A 20254-nucleotide genomic window follows, 5' to 3' on the forward strand; every position below is an offset into this window, starting at 1 on the left:
GCACAATTTGTAGATCGCCTTAGTCAAGAGTCTCTGGTATACTGAAGTTCTATACTGGATGCTATAAATGTACTATGACAATATGAATATATTCTATTATAGGATGCCTCTCGCTGCATTATTTATCGTGGCAAGCTCTTAGGCTATTTTTATCTCACCTCACTAAAATTTTAATGGGGCCGTCAAGTGGGAGAACACATACAGTGTTTATGGACGGTTTGTTTTGCTCGCTGTCGTAAAGGTTTTTATACAGAATTGCAACTTACCGGTAAATCAAGTTGCATCGAATATACTTGTATTTACGTGTATGTGCTCCATGTTCTTACAGAATATTCCTCTGGGCCATGGGAAGTTAACAGCTCACTTTGCCTGCAGTCATCCATGTCCCCAGGATGTTTGATAATAATATTACTTAGTCATGCGTTTTTCCAGTCAGCACAATGATTGCAAAACAAATTCTTGGTTGTCAATGCAATATATCCTTGAACTAATAACCTCCTCTTTCTTTTTTCTTTAAAAAAAAATGTAGGTAAATATCTGTAATTTATACCATACCCACAGTGAAGTTTGTAGGTGGGAACAGCATGGTGTAGTGCTGTTTTTCAGCATATGGCACTGGCAAACTTCATATAATTGAAGGAAAGATGAATGGACAAATGTACTGAGACATGTGTGATAAAAATCTACTGCCATCTACCAGAATGGTGAGAACAAAACAAGGGCAGGCATTTCAGCAAGACAATGATGCAAAACACACAGCCTAGGAAACTATCAATTGGTTTCAGAGAAAGAAAATAAAACTGCTAGAATGGCAGAGCCAATCAACTGCCTTGAATCCAATAGAACATTTATGGAAGAAGCTAAAGCTCAGAATTCATAGAAGAAGCCCACGGGACCTTCAGGATTCGAAGAGTGTTTGTGTGAAAGAAGGAGCAATGCATGCGACTAGTTTCTCCCTACATGAGGAATCATGAAACTTTCATCACTGACAATGGTTTTTGTACAAGATACTAAATAAATTTCAGTAACCATGTTCAGTAGTTTTCCCTTTGTAATTTTTTAGTATTATATAGCTTAGTTTATGAACATCTATGGTTTCATTTATTTTCCTGGGTGGATTGGATGGTTGTTGTTACCAACATCAGGTGAGAATTTTTATTTACTTAGAAAATTGGTGACATGTTCAAAACTTATTTGATCAGCAATATATGCAGTATATCAGTGATGAGTGGATTGCTTAGAATTCAAATTCACTCTATTTGCCAAATTGTTCCTAAAAAATTAATTTGTGGTGAAATTTGCTGAAATTGAGTTTTCTGTATTATGCCCTGGAGTCTCTCCAGACCTCAGAGCATAAAAAATGTAGAATGTAAAAAAACAAAACATTCTTATACTCACCTCACCATCCATCCAGTACTCGCTGCTCAATGCCAGCATTCCCATTATAGGCCAGGACCTCAAGCCTTGTCATTGCACATTGAAAGGTAACAGTGCACGGTGCAATATTACACGCAGTGACATTATGACAAGCAGTGACGGCCCAAGGACTCTGATCATGGCTGGAAGTCCTGGCATAGTGAAGAAGAGGCCAAAGATACAGCAGTGAGGTATTATTATTATTTTTTTTTTTGCATCATGTGCCGACCCTAAATGTTTTACTAAAATGGAGGCCAGGCTTTTTTTTTTAAATTTTGTGAATCACAAAACAGATCCCAAAGTGTTCAAATTTTTGTGGATTCGCGAATTTCAGGAAATTAGACTCAAACATCATCCTCTGCAGATCAAACAGCTCATTGCTTCTGCATATGTCTAAATATACATACAGTTGTTGTGCTCAAAACTTTGCATACCCCTGCAAAATTTTTTGCCTTTCTTGGCCTATTTTAGAGAATATGAATGATAACACCAAAACTTTTTCTTCACTCATAGTTAGTGGTTGGGCGAAGCCATTTTTTGTCAAACTACTGTGTTTTCTCTTTTTAAATCACAATGACAACTCAAAACATCCAAATGACCCTGATCAAAAGTTCACATACCCTGGTAAATTCAGCCTGATAACACACACAGAAATTGACACAAATGGGTTTGAATGGCTACTAAATGGATACTAAAGGTAACATCCTCACCTGTGACCTGTTTGCTTGTAATTAGTGTGTGTGCATAAAGCTGAGTGAGTTTCTGGGATCCAGACAGACTCTAGCATCCTTCATCCAGCCAATGATGTTTCTGGATTGTGAGTAATGAGGAAAGCAAAAGAATTGTCAATGTATCTATGGGAAAAGGTAGCTGAACTGTATAAAACAGGAAAGGGATACAAAATGATATCTAAGGAATTGATAATGCCAATCAGCAGCGTTCAAACTGTGATTAACAAATTTAAAATCAGGGGTTCTGTAAAAACAAAACCACGGTCAGTTAGACCAACAAAGATGTCGTCCACAACTGGTAGGAAAATTGTACGGGATGCAAAGAAAAACCCACAAATAATATCAGTTGAAATACAGGACTCTGAAATCTAGCGGTGTGGCTGTTTCAAGATGCAAATCACTCACTTGTCCAGCTCATGCAAATATTGAATGAAGGAGATGAAAATAGAATAAAAATCTTGTCCTGTATTAGTGCATCATAAAAACAAGCTGATGCATTTCAGGCAGTACTGCCCGTAGTCATAGCATGCTCTTCCATTCAATATTTGAATGAGCTGGACAAGTGAGTGATTTGCTTTTTTACCTGAGAGTTGGCTAGCAGGAACTTGGTGGTGATCCGTGCGCTGCACATGTCTATTGAGAATTGTATTCTAATACATCTGGTTGGGTGAGCAGATGAAATCCTAGTATTTGCTGTTTCAAGATGCACAATAAGGAGGCACTTGAAGAAAAATGGGCTGCATGGTCGAGTCACCAGAAGAAAGCCATTACTGCCACAAAGTATCTTGCTTACCATATGCAAAACAGCACAGAGGCAAGCCTCAAAACTTCTGGAACAAGGTAATTTGTGGTCACAAATTGAACTTTATGGCCACAACCATAAACATTACATTTGGAGAGAGGTCAACAAGGCTTATGATGAAAGGAACACCATTCCTACTGTAAAGCACGGAGGTAGATCGCTGATGTTTTGGGGATGGGTGAGCTACAAAGGAACAGGAAACTTGGTCAAAGTTGAAGGAAAGATGAATGCAGCATGTTTTCAGCAAACACTGGTGGCAAATTTGCACTCATCAGCCCCGAATCTGCGTATGGGATGTACTTGGACGTTCCAACATGACAGCAATTCAAAACACAAGGCCAAATTGACCTGTCATGGCAACAGCAAAACAAAGTGAAGGTTCTGAAGTGGCATCTCAGTCTCCTGACCACTATATCATTGAGCCACTCTGGGGAGATCTCAAGCCCGCAGTTCATGCGAAGCAGCCTAGGAATTTACAAAAACTGGTGGCTTTTTGCCAAGAAGAGTGTGCAGCTTTATCATCTGAGAAAATAAAGAACCTCATCCACAACTACCACAAAAGACTTCAACCTGTCATTGATGTTAGAGGGGGCAATGCACGGTATTAAGAAATTGGGTATGTAAACTTTTGATCAGGGTCATTTTGATGTTTTAGGTTGTCATTATGATTTATAAAGCGAAAACACAGTAGTTTGACAATAAATGGCTTCACCCAACAACTAACCATGAGTGGAGAAAAACTTTTGGTGTTATCATTCATATTATCTGAAAAAAGGTCAAAAAAGCAAAAATTCTGCCAAAGTATGTAAACTTTTGAGCATAACTGTATATACTGTATATTATAAACGTATGGATATTGTTTGCCTACAAGACTACACGATCTTCATCTGGGCTAGGAAGCTTTCTGAATAGAAATCTTTGCAGTAACATATTTAAAAAATGAAAACATGGAACAAAAGTGTCAGAACATTTGTCATAAAATCCCAGATCTTTTTTACTCCAGAAACACTGTATAGATAGAAGAATGAAAGATATTTATGAAAACATGTCAACCACTGTGGCTGCAAAACAATATTAAAAAATATTAGTAAAACATGATTATTAAACCTTGACTATCTAACCCCTGATTTACGAATTCTAAGGCACTATTTTTTTTGTTCTGTGTTAGAGGTTAACAGTTTTCTATTTAGATGTGGTTGTTATTTTGAGGGCTTCAGACTCCCCATCAGTATTTATCTTGTGTTTTCTGTTCAGTTTTCCTTACTGTTACTGCCACTATGGATACATTTGTGAGGGTTTTTACTGGTCACTTAGGGTCCACATACCTATGCCAATCCATTTTCAAACATACGATATGATATTATGTAAGGGTACAATGTTTATTTCTTCTAAAGATTGAGTAACAAGTGGTTTTATCTTACGCCAACCAATTAAAGTGCGCAAAGTCCATGTCTTACATATCAGATTACTGTCACCTTATGGCTAACGCGCCCAGACCCAGTAGTCTGCTGCCCCTTTAGAAATGCACTTATTCTCAATATGGCTAAATGTGCTGATTTTCCGTATGGGACAAGGGGAATCAGCCTCCGCCAGACACTTAGAGAGTAAATTATTTCCCCTAATTTTGAAATGAATGAATGTTGAAATTCAACATCTCTGTTCATTCTTTGAACTGCCATCTGCCATCAGGAAAGAGTCAACTGATCCCTCCATTGGGCAATAGTTTAACTTCTCTAGCAAGAATTATTCTGGCTGGGCATTTGTTCCCCCAATAAGGTGCTGCTGGGTAACACGCAACTCACTGCAAACTAATTTCTGGTGACACAAAAAGAAGAACTATCTATAGGCTGTTGGGCCTCTGCAAATTCAACAGTTTTTACAATATTTAAGGCATTTTCAGACATAGATTTAGGACATTTTTAATCTATGCTAATTTATTAAATAACTACATTTTTTTCTGGGTATTAAAATTCAGTTGTTAATTCAGCTAGCTCTAAATAATTAATATTTCACAAGGACACCAAGTTGTAACATTTTCTTCCATGTAGCTACAGCATCTTGCAGGGAATACACAATCACAACTAGCGGAATTCTAGCAAAATGTCTGTTCCCTAGAGCTTTATTTTGGTGCTAAATGATCCCACTGTTCTTAGATATTTTGTTGCCTTGCTGTACCTTTCATTGGCACTTTGTTTTCCCAAAGGGCAAGCTATGTTAGGCGAAGCTTGTTGCTGCATCAATGGCATTTAATAGGGTGGCATATTATGAAATAAGTGAAAGTCACTCCTGCAAAATACTGAATTGTTTTCCTTTTCTGTATATGACAAGATGTTCTCCATGATCAAAAAAATAAAGATAAATAAGGAGAGTCCTGCTGGTAAAGGTTTACAAGGAGCCGAGGAAGGAGAAGGCTCTAGGGATTAGCAGGTAGCGTTGGCCAAGAGCACATCTGCTATCGGTAATAACAGTGCTAATTTTTCATTATAGAACAGTAAACACTGGAAAAAGGTCTAGGGCCTTACAAGGATATAAATACAAGAGAGAGGATTTAAAAAAAATATGTTAGAACCTTCATGGTTGGACATAAACCTGCAAGATGGCAGATTATATTGTAAGGAAAAATGCAACATCTAGAAAAGCAAAACTGACCTTAATAGATTATTGTCCCACACTTCCTGTTTAAAGCACCAATACTAAGTCAATCCCCAATATTGCCAATAACCAGCAACAGGCAATCACAGCCCAGCAGGATGGTATCTTTAAACGCTTATTATATCAATTTTTTTGTATAAAACTTATATTCACAATTCTATAGCTTTTAAAGCAACTATCAACATTACCAACATCACTGGAAAAAGTCCAACATAAAATGGTGTGGACAATATGGCCATCTTCATTGCAATAGTTAGAGCAGAGACGTGGCAAAATGAACAAGACATCCTTTCTTATGGCGATTTTTCGTCCTCCTTTCTCATTTGAAAAGTTTATCAGGGACTTTAAAGGGACACTGTCACCTGAATTTGGAGGGAACAATCTTCAGCCATGGAGGCGGGGTTTTTGGGTGTTTGATTCACCCTTTCCTTACCCGCTGGCTGCATACTGGCTGCAATATTGGATTGAAGTTCATTCTCTGTCCTCTGTAGTACATGCCTGCACAAAGCAATCTTGCCTTGCGCAGGCGTGTACTATGGAGGACAGAGAATAAACTTCAATCCAATATTGCAGCCAGCATGCAGCCAGCGGGTAAGGAAAAGGTGAATCAAACACCCAAAAACCCCGCCTCCATGGCTGAAGATTGTTCCCTCCAAATTCAGGTGACAGTGTCCCTTTAACATTGTTGGCTTATTCTTAGGATAGCTTATCAATTTCAGATTGATGGTGGGGCTCTACCACCAGGCATCCCTGTTTATCAGCTGTCCCTAGTGTCGTCTGGAACTGCTCAATTGCGGAGCTGCCCAGCACAGCTCCATCAAAGGTATAATGGATGCGGTTAGGTGCAGAACATACGCCCCCTATTCAATTTAGTAGGGGGGTGGATGTGCAGTACCAGGCAGCAGCCTCTATTTTTGTTGATGGACACAAGGAGCAGTTGAATAACAGGGAAGCCTCACTAATCAGACACTGATGAACTATCCTAAGGAGAGGCCATCAAAGCTACAGTCCCAGAAAAACTCTTTAATAAAGTTTGATAAAAGAAGCATTGAAATATACTATTTCCACAGTGCTATATTGGCTGTTTGAAAGAAAAATACAAAACCAGTCTCGCATAGAGCAAAGTGATTAAAATGGCATAACTTATTAAAGAAGGCATCCCCTTTCAGAGATTATTGTTACATAGGTTCAAATAGGTAAAATAAATCCAGACTAAGCTGTTACTGATCCTCCGGTACTGTCTCTTGCAGTTGCAGTGACTGTGTGTAGGCTGCAGGAATGACATGTTGACAACACTGCAAGCAATCACTGAGCTCAGTGACTGGCTGCAGTGCTCTTGATATTATCACAGCAGCCTGTACACAATCACTGAAGCAACAGAGAATAGCAGTGCAGGACTTCCAGAAGGTGAGTAACAGATTAGTTTTTGTTATTTTTGTTTTTTTCCCTTGAGCATTTGAAGAAATAATCTTTGAAAAGATACAAACCCTTTAATTCCTGTGCTAACAAATATCATACCTGTTGTGCTACAAACTACAGGTTGAAGATCTGCAAGATATCCTGATAATGTTAAAACAGTGAATGTACAAATACATTAAGAAGGATTAAGAAGAAAGACTGATATATGTGATGGCTAATACAGCCAAAAATGGAATTATAGAAAGGATATGAGAAGACAATTGTTAATTATGATCTAATATGAATTAGCAACCACTCATCTATATATCAATGACTTGTTGTTGTTTTTTTTTAAATCTAATATATAAAGCTGAATGTGTGTGTGTGTGTGTGTGTGTGTGTGTGTGTGTGTGTGTGTGTGTGTATGTCCGGGATTGGCATCTGCACCGTCGCAGCTACAGCCACAAAATTTTGCACAGTCACACGTCTGGACCCCGAGAGCGTCATAGGCTATGTTGTGAGGCGAAATTTTAACCCCGCGCGTTCCAATTCACCAAACAATTTTGCCCCTATCTACATAATGGGAAAAAATGAAAGGAAAAGTGTAGGAGGCAAATTGACAGCTGCCAGCTGTGAACAAGGGGGACTTAAAGAGTGAGAGCGATGGCGCCAAAGAGTATATACCATACAGTTGCTAAGGTGGGGCCTCGACATGGGATACTCACCACACACGGGGATATGAACACACACACAAAATGCGCCACACACTACCACGTGCTTGAACACATATTACCCTCAGCACACAATTCACCACAAATACACCAACCTCGCCACATAAAAGTCGAAACACAAAAGTCGCCACTCAAAACTCGCCACACGCAGAACTCACCACTTGCAAAACTCGCCACAAGTGCAAAACTCACCTTATGGAAAACTCGCCACACGCAAAACTTGCACATGCGGAAAAATTGTCACATGCACAAAAGTTGCAACACATGCAAAAGTTGCCTCACACAAAACTTGCACATACTCAAAAGGCACCACACATAAAACTCGCCACGCGCAAAACTCGCCATGCGCAAAACTTGCTGCACATAACTTGCTACACTAACCTGTCACATGCAACTCGACACACAAAAAGTTGCTACACGCATGTTGCCACACAAAACTCATCTCACAAAAGTCGCTACATGCATGTCGCCACACGCAACTCAACACACACAATTTGACAAAACTCGCCCTAAAACACACACAAGTCTGGTATTATCCTTCAAAAATAAAAATCTGATTAATAAGCAGACAAACTACAACAAATGTACCATATAGGAAATACGGCAGCTGTCAGTCACATGACCTGTCTATTATGTGTATGTGTGAGCTAATATATACTGCCAGGGGGAGGGCTTCCTGTTGGCTGGGGATTTATCAGGCTGCCAATTTAGCTTACAAATACTGAGGTAAAAATACTGAGCAAATAACGTGTGAACGAGGTCTAATACAGGAGGAGATGACACACAGGTATATACTATATACAGGGGAGATGACACACAGATATATACTATATACAGGAGAGATGACACACAGGTATATACTATATAGAGGAGGAGATGACATACAGGTACATATATATACAGGAGGAGATGACATACAGGTATATACTATATACAGGAGGAGATGACATACAGGTATATGCTATATATAGAAGATGACATGCAGGTATATCCTATATACAGGAGGAGATGACACACAGATATATACTATATACAGGGGAGATGACACACAGGTATATACTATATACAGGAGGAGATGACATACAGGTATGTACTATATATAGAAGGAGATGACATTCAGATATATACTATATATAGGGGAGATGACACACAGCAGGTATATACTATATACAGGGGAGATGACATACAGGTATATACTATATACAGGAGATGACATACAGATGTATACTATATATAAGGGAGATGACAAACATGTATATACTGAGGTGACGAGGTGAAAATGAGAGGTGTGAGGTGAAAATGAAAAGGTGGGAGTGCAAAATGAGAGGAGTGAGGAAAAATAGTGGAGTGATCAGAAAATGACAGATGTGAGGTTGAAATGACAAGTGTTAGGGGGGAATGAGAGGAGTGAGGGAGAAAATGAGAGGTGTGAGGGAGAAAATGAGAGATGTGAGGGGGAAAATGAAAGATGTGATTGGGAAAATGAGAGGCGTGATGGGAAAATAAGAGAAGTGAGGTGCTATAACTAACTACAGATATTTACTATGCCCAGGCAACGCCGGGCTCTTCAGCTAGTCAGTTATATAATTGAAAAGACATTGTTTGCACTTTGTTATTTTGCTCCATTTTTCTTTAAAAAGAACCTATCAACAGGATTTAGCCCTATAAACTAAAGGTATAGCTATAATGGCACTGCTGATGAATCTTTTACCTGATGTGAAGGGATCCGCTCAGTGGCTGCTGAATACTCTCCTTATGAAGTTTTTAGAAAATGACGTCTTGTGTTCTTCGGGGTGGGATGTGGAGGCAGGGTCTTCTTCTGTTTCTCCGCCCCCCACCAGCCTCCTCTGTTTCTTGTGCTGGTCACTGATTATTCAGTGACCTGCCTCCTTTTTAAAATTCTGTGCCGCCATCATTGTGTGCGAGGCGCATGCACAGTGGGAGCCGACATCTTTTGTGCAGGACTTCAATAAAATGGCGCCGGAGCGGCGGTGCATGCGCAGATCAGGATTTCAGCTCTAAAATGAGCCAAAATCATGATCTGCAAATGTGGCGCCTCTGGTGCTTTTCTTATAGAAGTCTTGCACAAAGTACACCGGCTCCAACTGCGCACGCGTCGCCCACACAAAGATGGTGGCACCGGCGGCACGGAATTTTTACAATAATAATATTATCAGTGACCTGCACAAGAACCAGAGGAGGCTTGTGGGGGTGCGGAGAAAGATACATAGACCCTGTTCCCTCATTGCATAATTTTCTGAAAACTTTGTAAGGTGAGTATTCAGCAGCCACTGAGTGAATCACTTTATCAGGCATCAGGTTAATCAGCATCACAGTGCCATTATAGCCATGTCTTTATTTTATAGGGCTAAATCCTGCGGACCGGTTCTTTTTAACAAAAATGTCTGATCATTTATATAATATTACTATATATGGGGAATTAAAAGAAAGAAATCAGATAAAAAATAGTTAATTTCTACTGTATACAATAAAAACATCTCCATTTGCCTCCATGGAAGGTTGAAATAGTGTATGGCATATAAGCTAATAAGGGCAGATGGTGGAATCCTTTTTGGTAAGAAGTACATTAAATACTTGAATATGTAGAGGCTTTCTCTCTCTGTATAATGATCTGACTCAGGAGTTGCACTAAATATGCATTTTTAGTTCACAGATGAAGTATGACACAGATTCTAAATATAGCTATGTGTATGAAAATATCCTCAAAATGAATATTTAGCTGAGCACGAAGTACATAGTCACAGGGATAACCTGTACTACATGGTCATTTTCCAACTATTATGGCCAGCTTTAGGCTTAAAAGTTTTTTCCAGGATGTTGATATTGATGGATTATCCCTAGGATAAACTATTAATATCAGATCACTGTCGGTCTGAAACCTGATAATCCCACGATCAGTTGATTGAAGAGGTTAGGCCCTCACAAGCATTACAGCGGCATATGTTTTATAGTGGCCGAGCCTGGTATGACAGCTCAGTTTGATCCAGGTGATGGCACTGCACTACCAGTCATGATTGCTACCATATGTATAGGACTATGCCTGGTAAAAAAAAGATGACTCGGTGCTCATAAGAGAGCTTTGGCCCTTCAATCAGCTGATTAGAATGGGTGCTAAGACCTGGACCTCCGCCAATGTAATATTGATGAACTACTCGAAGAAGAGTGCATCAATATCAATGTCCCAGAAAACTCTCCTAAAGGGAACCTGAACTCTATTCATGCAGTTTGTTCTGTGGACATTATGGCAAAGAGAAAGAAAATCCAAGAAGAACGATATATAGGTTTGTTGGAAAACATTCAGTATAACTTGTATTTTATTCATTAAAATTCCTGGTCTTTATATTCATATGTTACGATATGGAGCATGACTGGAATACAATGTCCAGAGGAGCACAAGCAGGGGACAGCATCAATAGTAGAAATTCTGGGAAGTAGCAATATGAGTTGTAGGAAACAATCCGGAGAGAAGTGGTAACAACCTGGACAAGACAGTTCATAGGGACTGGAGACTAGAATTAGACGGAAGGCTAGACACAATACTCAGTGAGTGAGGGTTTTCATTTGGCTTTAAAGGTGTTTTCCACTACTAGGACAACCTCTTCTCAATCTGAATGTTTGTCCCCATTAAAATAACAACACTCATACCTCCCTTCAGTGCTGGATCGGTTCCTTCGGTGTCGGCACTCGCTTTCTAGGGGCTCACGAGAGGTTGTTAAGTTATGTGATCCCAGCACCAAACCAGCATTGGTGTCACTGTCCCGCCTTTAGACATTTAAGTAATCACCTGGAAGTGGGAGCTTCGGCCGGTCATTAACTTCCTGTTGGTTACTTGTACATCTGATGGTAGGGACAGTGACACCAGCATCTATTGGGTACATGGCTCATGTAATGTAACAACATCGTGTGAGCCCAGAGAACACAAGTGCTGATACCTCTGGTATGAAACCGGCACAGAATGTGAGTATAGGAGTTTTCGTTTTAACAAGGGCAAACAATCCAATTGAGAAGTTGTTTCAGTGGTGGACAACTGTTTAAGTAGGCACAAACAGGAAACATGATGGCTTCCAGAGTTTCAGAAACTGCCATCTTACAAAAGAGCGATTGAAGAGCACAACAGTAGTCTCCAGAGGGAAGGAGTGGAAATTCTGCACAATTATCAAAGTGAATGAAAGCAGCCACCACCAGTGGTCAATCCACAGAAGAACAACAGAATCTTGGCATCATGTGAGTCCAGTGGGTGGGCCTTCTAGTGACTGACAGCCCTCTCTACATACACAATCATGCAGGGAAGACTGTCAATTACTGAATAGGACCACCCACCCGACAAGTTACACTGAATCTTCTCCCACAAAAATGTCCAACAATCTGATCAGATCCTCCTGCTCTATTACATCCTGCCTGTAGATCGGATATCATTTTCAACATGACATTTTCCCTTTAAGAGACTTGCAACCAAAAGACATATAATGAAATGTTCCATGCAATTAAAGAGCATGATTTTATTTATTATTGATCTCCTTATATCACTTTCTGTAAAAAAAAAACCCCAAACTTTATCCCATACAATAAGGAAGATGCGGTGTCACCTAAAGAGTTACTTAAGAAATGTTTTCTCCATCTTCGGATATAATGATATGCGGGATAATTAAGTCTACCTTCTAATCAATGTAACACTTCTGACCAGATTTATCTGCAATAATTTCCTATTTCTGTTTTATGCCTTTCAAGCTTACTCGGAATAAGCGCACAAATTATGCAGTAAATGCTGTCTTGTGAAAGTTTTGTACAAAGGAACATTTTAAAGCACTACATTATGCATGCAGCAAAATATTGCTGGATGGAAAATCAGTCACATAAACACTACTTGGCTCATTATAGCATTAGTCTTTGCACGCTCAAAGTAAAATCTGATGCATTTAACTGTCTCATTCTTAATCACCCCATGAAACTGATTGAAGACAACAAAGCTAATAACACAAACTGTGAACAGAAACTTTGTTTAATTACTCCAAGTTTAATTAGTAGGTATTAAAATAAGAGAATTGACTCAGCCATTGTGTTCATTTACATCTCATATATTTAAAAAATGCAAATAAATATCCTAATAACTGGAGCAGTTTTTTTTTTACAAAGTATGAAAGTCAGTTTGCCGAACTTTATGCATTATTGAGAGAGTCATTCATTTTGGTTAGTCTGTGGTAAACCAGTGCATTAGGTTGTATTGTTGTCAATTCTATTGATATCTTCGCACTTTTATGCAGCATATAATAAATTTCATGCTGATTTTCTTCAGCACAGAAAAAGATTTTTTCTCTAAGAGATAAGTGAGCTGATAAAGCATAATTTCCTAGCCGTAATTCTAGAACGTAATTCCATCAGCCACCACAAACCTTACGCTTTCCCCGAGTTTATTTAAGACTCTAAGGTAGACGTAAGATCAAAGAGCCCAGAATGAGGAGATATTTTACAAATGTAGAGCACTTTATTGATTCCTGTTTTCTAACTAAAAAAGATGGTAATTCTATATCTGCGGAAAATGTATATTTCAAGGACTTCTGCACGGTATTGAGTTTCCTCAGTTGTCAGTTACATTTTATTATAAGACATCCCTTTACTCGGAGTAACGGCAACTATGTATTGATTTAATAAATAATAGATATTTCTGGACTTATTAGCATTTTTTGCTTACCATGTACTATTTGAGCTGCAGAATCTGCCTTTCAAATCTTGAACTAGTCTAAAAATAAACTATTTTATTGTGTTATTTTACTGGATGAAACAATCTTCTCCACATGGGCACTATGTGATCTCGTAACCTTCTTGTGTAGTAGAATGACCATTATACCATTCAAACACCTGCAGTCATGCAATGAAGAGAAACAAGAGACTCAGGGACCCTATTCTAACAATCAGTAGTAATCTCAGTAGCTGTCCCCCTTTCCCAATAATTAGGCATTCATGCAGGGATGGACAAATCATTGGTTCAACATTTGTAGCCACACAAGGGCCTGTAAAGATGCAAATGTACAAGTCCTGGATGGGAGATATGTGTCACCGAGGTGGTTAGCCACGGTGATGTGAGGCTAGAAATTAGTCTCAAATAGTGTTGAGTTTTTTTTTTTATTTTGACAAGAGTTTAGGTCCAGGTTTTAGTAACAGCGAGAAGAGTTGGGTGGGACTGGCCACTCCCTTATCTTCAGTTTGAGGCTTTGAAACTACCTATTTATGACAGTGCAGATGCTTCATTCATGGTCTGTGAGTGAAGGTGTTAACACCTGTGATCCTGGGCAGATTTGTGTGTGGATTCCTTTATAAACGGGTGAGTCCATATATATGCGGGACAATTTATTTTATGTTATACCATTATTCCAGAGAAAGGCTGTTTCTTTTTGCTTTGGGTGAAGGTCCATGGACTGCAATAATTCCACCTCTTTTGCATCAAACAACTTTGTGCCTGTTCCTACCTCAAACCGCTGCCAGAAACAGTGAACAACTTAAAGGCGCAAGAGGCAATTGGGCCCACTTCCACCTAAAAAGAAGGTAGAATTATGCATTTTGATGAGTTATTGGATGGCAAAGGGACCCTATAATGTTTAGTAAACCAGTACATTCATGAACTATACCATGGACATTAATTACTAATTGAACCACATTCTACGAGTTTAACCAATTCAAACTATGAGCATAATGTCAAGCAAGTTTCTTTTAAATCTGACCCAGAAAATAATTGCTTTATAATTGCTTCATTCCTTAACCCTGCTGTACTGTTGGGGTCAATATGACCCGAAATGATTTTTGAGACCCTGTAGATTTTTTTATATGAGGATTTGAAACTAGTGGTAACTTGACTTCTCCTCATTTGTGGAGCTCTATACATTTTTTTTGTGTTTTGTTTTTTTTTGTTTACTTTTTGCTACACGCTGATTGTTACACTTGTACTGTTCGGGTCAATATGACCCGATAGCATTTTATACTGTTCTACAGGTTTCTGATTATTTCTGACTGCAAAAGTTATGTTTTTTTATGTGTACTTCATCTCAAAATGGTGGTGGTTTCACTGTTCTTATCAGTAAACAAGTAATTATCTAGTATTATCCATTTGCTGTTTGTGAGAGAGGAGACTGGTTGTCTATCATTTAAAGGCTGGGGGTTTCACTGTCATCAGTAATCAAGTATTTATTTAATCAAATGCATTTTCAGTTTGTGAGAGAAGACACTGTTGTCTTATAAATTGGACACCAGTCATTTGACTTACACCCTGAAGCTAAGTCCTGTGAAAGAGACACTGGAATCTGTGAGAGAGAGCAGTGAGCTGTGAATACACATCTTTACAGGTATTCTTTTTTTTTTCAAAACTTGGATAAAAATGTTTCTAAAATGTCTATTGACTGATGCTGTGAATACATATCTTTACAACTATTCTTTTCTTTTCCAAACTTAATTAATTAATTAAGGTAATTCTAATGAGCACAATGCACCATGACAATGCCGTAAGTGATAGAGAAGACAGAAAGCCTGACATTATTTTGGATTATAGTGCCACAAAGGCAGCAGTTGATACTTTAGACCAAGCAATATCAACATATACATGCAAACGCAAAACCAATCGGTGGCCAATGATTTTATTTTATAACATACTGGACGTTTCTGCATACAATGCATTTGTCTTATGGAGAGAAATCGACCCCCGATTGGAGACTTGCTAATCACTTCATCTTAACCATAAAGTGTCCCTCAATTTTTGAGCATTTTGAGGACTGTAAGAGCAAAATATAATTACTGTAATAGGAAGAGGACCTAAGACTTTAGTTTCTAAATGTACTCATCTTACAAATACGTTGTTCGCAGATGGGAAAATAACTCTGCTCACATTTGACTTGAGCTGCTACTCTACAACCTCCTGATAAGGACCCCACTTTGTTTTCTTTTCCATTTCTGAAACTGACATTTACACTCGACAAAATGTCAATATGTTAATTAATGCAGCATTGTGAAACCACGGAGACAAAGTAAGAAGATTAGTGCTTTGCATGTTCCCCAATATTACTCGCCTAGTCGGTGTTTTGTCGGGAGGTTTCAGCTCTGAATTTGCAGGGATGTGCTTATTTCTCCACTAAACCTATAGTTTGCGAAGAGCACATTCACAGTAATAAATTCTCAGGGAAAGCAAATGATAAGTGTTTCGGATTTCTGTGGTGCATTATTTAGAAATCTCTTATTTGGCGCCGCTGGTTAAGAGCAAGGTTATAAGAAAGTAGGCTTTTCCCTATAATAGAAAACGCAGCATCAAAGCAATATATTCATTTGCAAAAACACTGTGTTCTTCTTGATGAGAATGGCACTTTAACAATGCAAAGAAAAATTGTTAAATAACATGTTGTTATCACTTTTCACAATTGGAATGCTCAAGCTCAGTGCTGCAAGTAACGGTTATAGATAAACATGTGACCTCAGCAGCAAATTAGTCATGTTTGTTAGAAGATAATTAACGCTTTTAGCCCATTTTATCCAAATCATAGGATGACATTCAAGTCATCAGACCATGATCGAGGAGATGTTTATCAGCTGCTCAGAAACGAGATGACTGGAGATGGAGAAAGTGCAAGATATGAAGTCCATTAGTTATAGCGAAGGCATGATCAGCTTTCTGCTACAACTAGAGGATGAAAGGTCTTATCTCTGTTAAAAGGATTATTTACGGTAAAAGCCGTGAAACTGTGAAATAGCCAGCTTACTTATCTGGTATTAGAATAAAAATCAAGAAGGGTTCAGGTAATTTCATAATTTAATATAGAGAGATAGTTAGTAGTGATGAGCGAATATACTCGTTACTCGAGATTTCCCGAGCACGCTCGGGGGTCCTCCAAGTATTTTTTAGTGCTCAGAGAATTATTATTTTTTGCCACAGCTGAATGATTTACAGCTGCTAGTCAGCTTGATTACAAGTGGGGATTCCCTAGCAACCAGGCAACCCCCACATGTACTTATGCTGACTAACAGATGTAAATCATTCAGCTGCGGTGAGGAAAACTAAATCTCCGAGCACTAAAAAAATACTCGGAGGACCCCCGAGCATGCTCGGGACATCTCGAGTAACGAGTATATTCGCTCATCACTAATACTTAGATTTATAAAAAATATATGAAACTGAATATGAGTCTAGTTGTAACACAACTAGGGTTTTTAATTATATTGGAGATCAGAAAGACTTTTTTTTACTCCTTAATGATCATACCTGGCTAATAAATTTTATGACCATATATTTAAAAAATATATATATATAAATATGAATTGTTTTTTTTCTTTCTTTTGTTTTGCCTCTGTGCATTTCTGCAGGCATGACTTTTTTACTACTGTCATGGCTATATTAGGCTCGTTTTTCTATTATTTTTATTTTATTTTTATTTATTTTATTTTATCATTTAAGGGCCCAGAAAAATTACTATGGAAATTACACTATATTTGTTTCGGAATTCGTTCTTCAAACCCGATGTGTTTCTTTTGAAATCTGTGAACAATTAAATGTTTTCAATACAAAATATTGGATTTTTTTTGTATTTTTTTTGTAAATGGAGAAAGGAGTATTTATTTAATTACATTATTTTTTGTCATGTTTTATATATATTTGTCATATATATTATAATTTGTTAGATCATGTCTTCCAATAGGTGAAAATAGTGTACTCTAAAAATTGGTAAGTTTTACATTGGTGATTTATTTGACACTTGGAAGTCTAATTTTATAAATATTCAATACTTGATCTAGTAAGAAACAGGTTAAATTTGGAAAATATATTAATTCTGCCCCCAAAAATACATAAATGTTTTAAAGTTTTAAAAGTTGCACGTAACTTCGCCATTAAAGACCATAATGTAAGTAGCTGCAATTGTCCTGTTTTTGGACAAGAAGGTTGCATGAGACATCTTGTCACTAGGGTTGAGCGACTTTTACTTTTTTAGGGTCGAGTCGGGTTTTGCGAAACCCGACTATCCCAAAAGTCGAGTCGAGTGAAATCGGCCGATTATCACGAAAAGTCGGGGATTGACCAAAACACGAAACCCAATGCAAGTCAATGGGAAATCTCTCTCTCTCTCTGTCTCTCTCTGTCTCCCCTCATCCCTGAACAGAAAAGCTGGTGTTGCACATTGCAAATCGCTACAGCGCACAAGCGACAAGATGGCGATAGGCGTCCACGCCCCTAAGACCTATGTCATCACTCTGCCCACGCTCCTTCATTGGCTGAAAAAATGGCGCCAAATGCGTCATACGAAATGCGACTTTGGCGCGAAGTTCGCCGACCGCATGGCCAATCCCACACTAGGATCGGGTCGGGTTTCATGAAACCTGACTTTGCGAAAAGTCGATGACTTTGCCAAAAGTCAGCGACTTTTGAATTTGTCCGATCCGTTTCCCTCAAGCCTACTTGTCATACAAAGTAACCATATTTCCCTGGCCAATTTTTTAAAACAAACTGTAACATTTTTTTCTCAACCTTTAATAGGTCTTTCCTTCTGTTGAATTGCTAGAATGTAATATATTTCCAATTTAATGCATTTAATTATCTAAATAACCATATCCATTTGTCATGATTATAGTATAGAAAGTCCTATTGAGACAATATTTTTCTAAAGGTTACATTCCAGATATTTCTTTCTGCCAGGAAAATATTGAGGTGAAAGATAATTCAGTTCTTTCTCTGGGATAAATTCCAAAATAAGTTCAAATAAGTTAAAATACAGATCATTACAAAGACCTGGCTTTAGATTTGCCAAGTGTGACATGTTAGAACATTCAATATTTATCAAAGAAAGAAGTTATATCATGGAAAAAGATTAATCTGTGTAACCTTCAAGCTCTTTCTATATGTTCTCAAAAAATATTTGATAAATAAATATTTAATAATTTCAAATAATAAAAGGACGGCAGTGTTAAAAAGTTCAACATGTATTCTAATATATGATGCTGACTCATAGATTGTCCTTAACACGTAGGAGTCCTAGAGTCATCCAAATTGTTTTGTAAAGGGGAGTAAAAGTTCTGCGTCCGATCTCTAAGCCTCCATCTTCAAATTACCAAAAAAATCTTGCTACCCTTAATCTATTCTGAGATCTTGGCCACTGTGGACATAAAACCTGGATTCATCACTATATTAATGCTAAAACATTAATGCATGTGTTCAGCGGATATAGAATCCTAGAATATTAGAGTTGGATGGGACCTCCAGGATCGTGTCCAATGTAGGATTCATGAAACCATCTCCACATATGTCTGTCCAGACTCTGTTTGAAGATTTCCATTGAAGGAGAACTCACCACCTCTCGTGACAGCCTGTTCCACTCATTGGTCACCTTCGCTGTCAAAAAGTTGTTTCTAATATCTAATCTGTATCTTCTCCCTTTCTGTTTCATTCCATTGCTTCTCATGTTTCAATGTGCAAACGTACTTTTTGATCCACACTCAATCAATCTGCCCTAGTGTCAGACTAATCCACTTTTAAAAGGTCCATCATGTTAACCTTCTTTAGGGTATGTTCATGCATCAAATTTTTCTTGCATTTTCCCCCTCAAAATGTATGCGTGTTTTTGCCAGAATAAAAAACACAGCGTTTTATTGTCCCAGCGAAGCGAGTGAAATTTCTGAAATATCTTGCATGCGTTTCTCCTTTTCCTTGCAGATTTGCAGCAGTTTCAAATATGCAGCTCATCAGTTGTTACAGCAATTGTGCTGCAATTTTCACAAATTTTAATAAATGGGAAAAAAATAATGCATCATAAACGCAAGAAAAAACACAGCAAAAACGCGCAATTTTTATGCAACGTTTTTACTGCTTGCACGTTTTTGAAGCAGAATTTTCTGCAGCAAATACTCATCCTGTCCAGTGTGCACTCTCTGCTTTATCGATGTTATAACTTCGATATTTCAGTATTGTTTGCTTTCTCAAAGGGAACTTATCTTCAGAAAATGACCTATTGTTGTACTTTTATTCATGCCAAAAATATTGATTTTTTTTCTAATTACTGATTGTATTTTTTCATGTCTCTGTTAAACTAAAGACATAATTATAAAATCTTGCTGCTTTCACACTGATCCATAAGACATTTAATAGGCTGACACTGTTAGGCGCCAGGATTCTCCCGCTGCACAGGGTAGATCCCAAGCCTTAACTACATCAGTGGTCTCCCATCCAGCTTTGGCCGCTGCAGGTGCTGCTGAGCATAGATGTCGGTCCCAGCATCTTGCTCAGGCTCGTGCTGTTCACCTGGTTACTGCTGGCTCTTTAGCCAAGCCTATGGTAACCAGTGGTAGGCAGCGATGAGCGAAAACTCTGGAGACTAATGTTATGGCTGACAATCAGGCAACACAGCGTGCAGTAATCAGCGCACATACAGAGATCTGGCAATAACCAAAAACAATAGGACGAGCTCTGAGACGTGGAATCTCTGTAGACTGCAGTACCTGATCTATCCTCACACAACTATAAGCAGCAGTGGATTGCGCCTATC

General features: G+C 38.3%; 1 protein-coding gene across 2 annotated transcripts in view; it reads right to left on the reverse strand.

The window, feature by feature from the left end:
- PCDH7 (protocadherin 7) overlaps positions 1–20254 on the reverse strand; it is a 1276140-nt gene that overhangs the window by 556967 nt on the left and 698919 nt on the right. The gene's annotated exons all lie outside the window — the stretch shown is intronic.

This window comes from Ranitomeya imitator, chromosome 1 (assembly GCF_032444005.1).
Source record: "Ranitomeya imitator isolate aRanImi1 chromosome 1, aRanImi1.pri, whole genome shotgun sequence".
Taxonomy (NCBI): domain Eukaryota; kingdom Metazoa; phylum Chordata; class Amphibia; order Anura; family Dendrobatidae; genus Ranitomeya; species Ranitomeya imitator.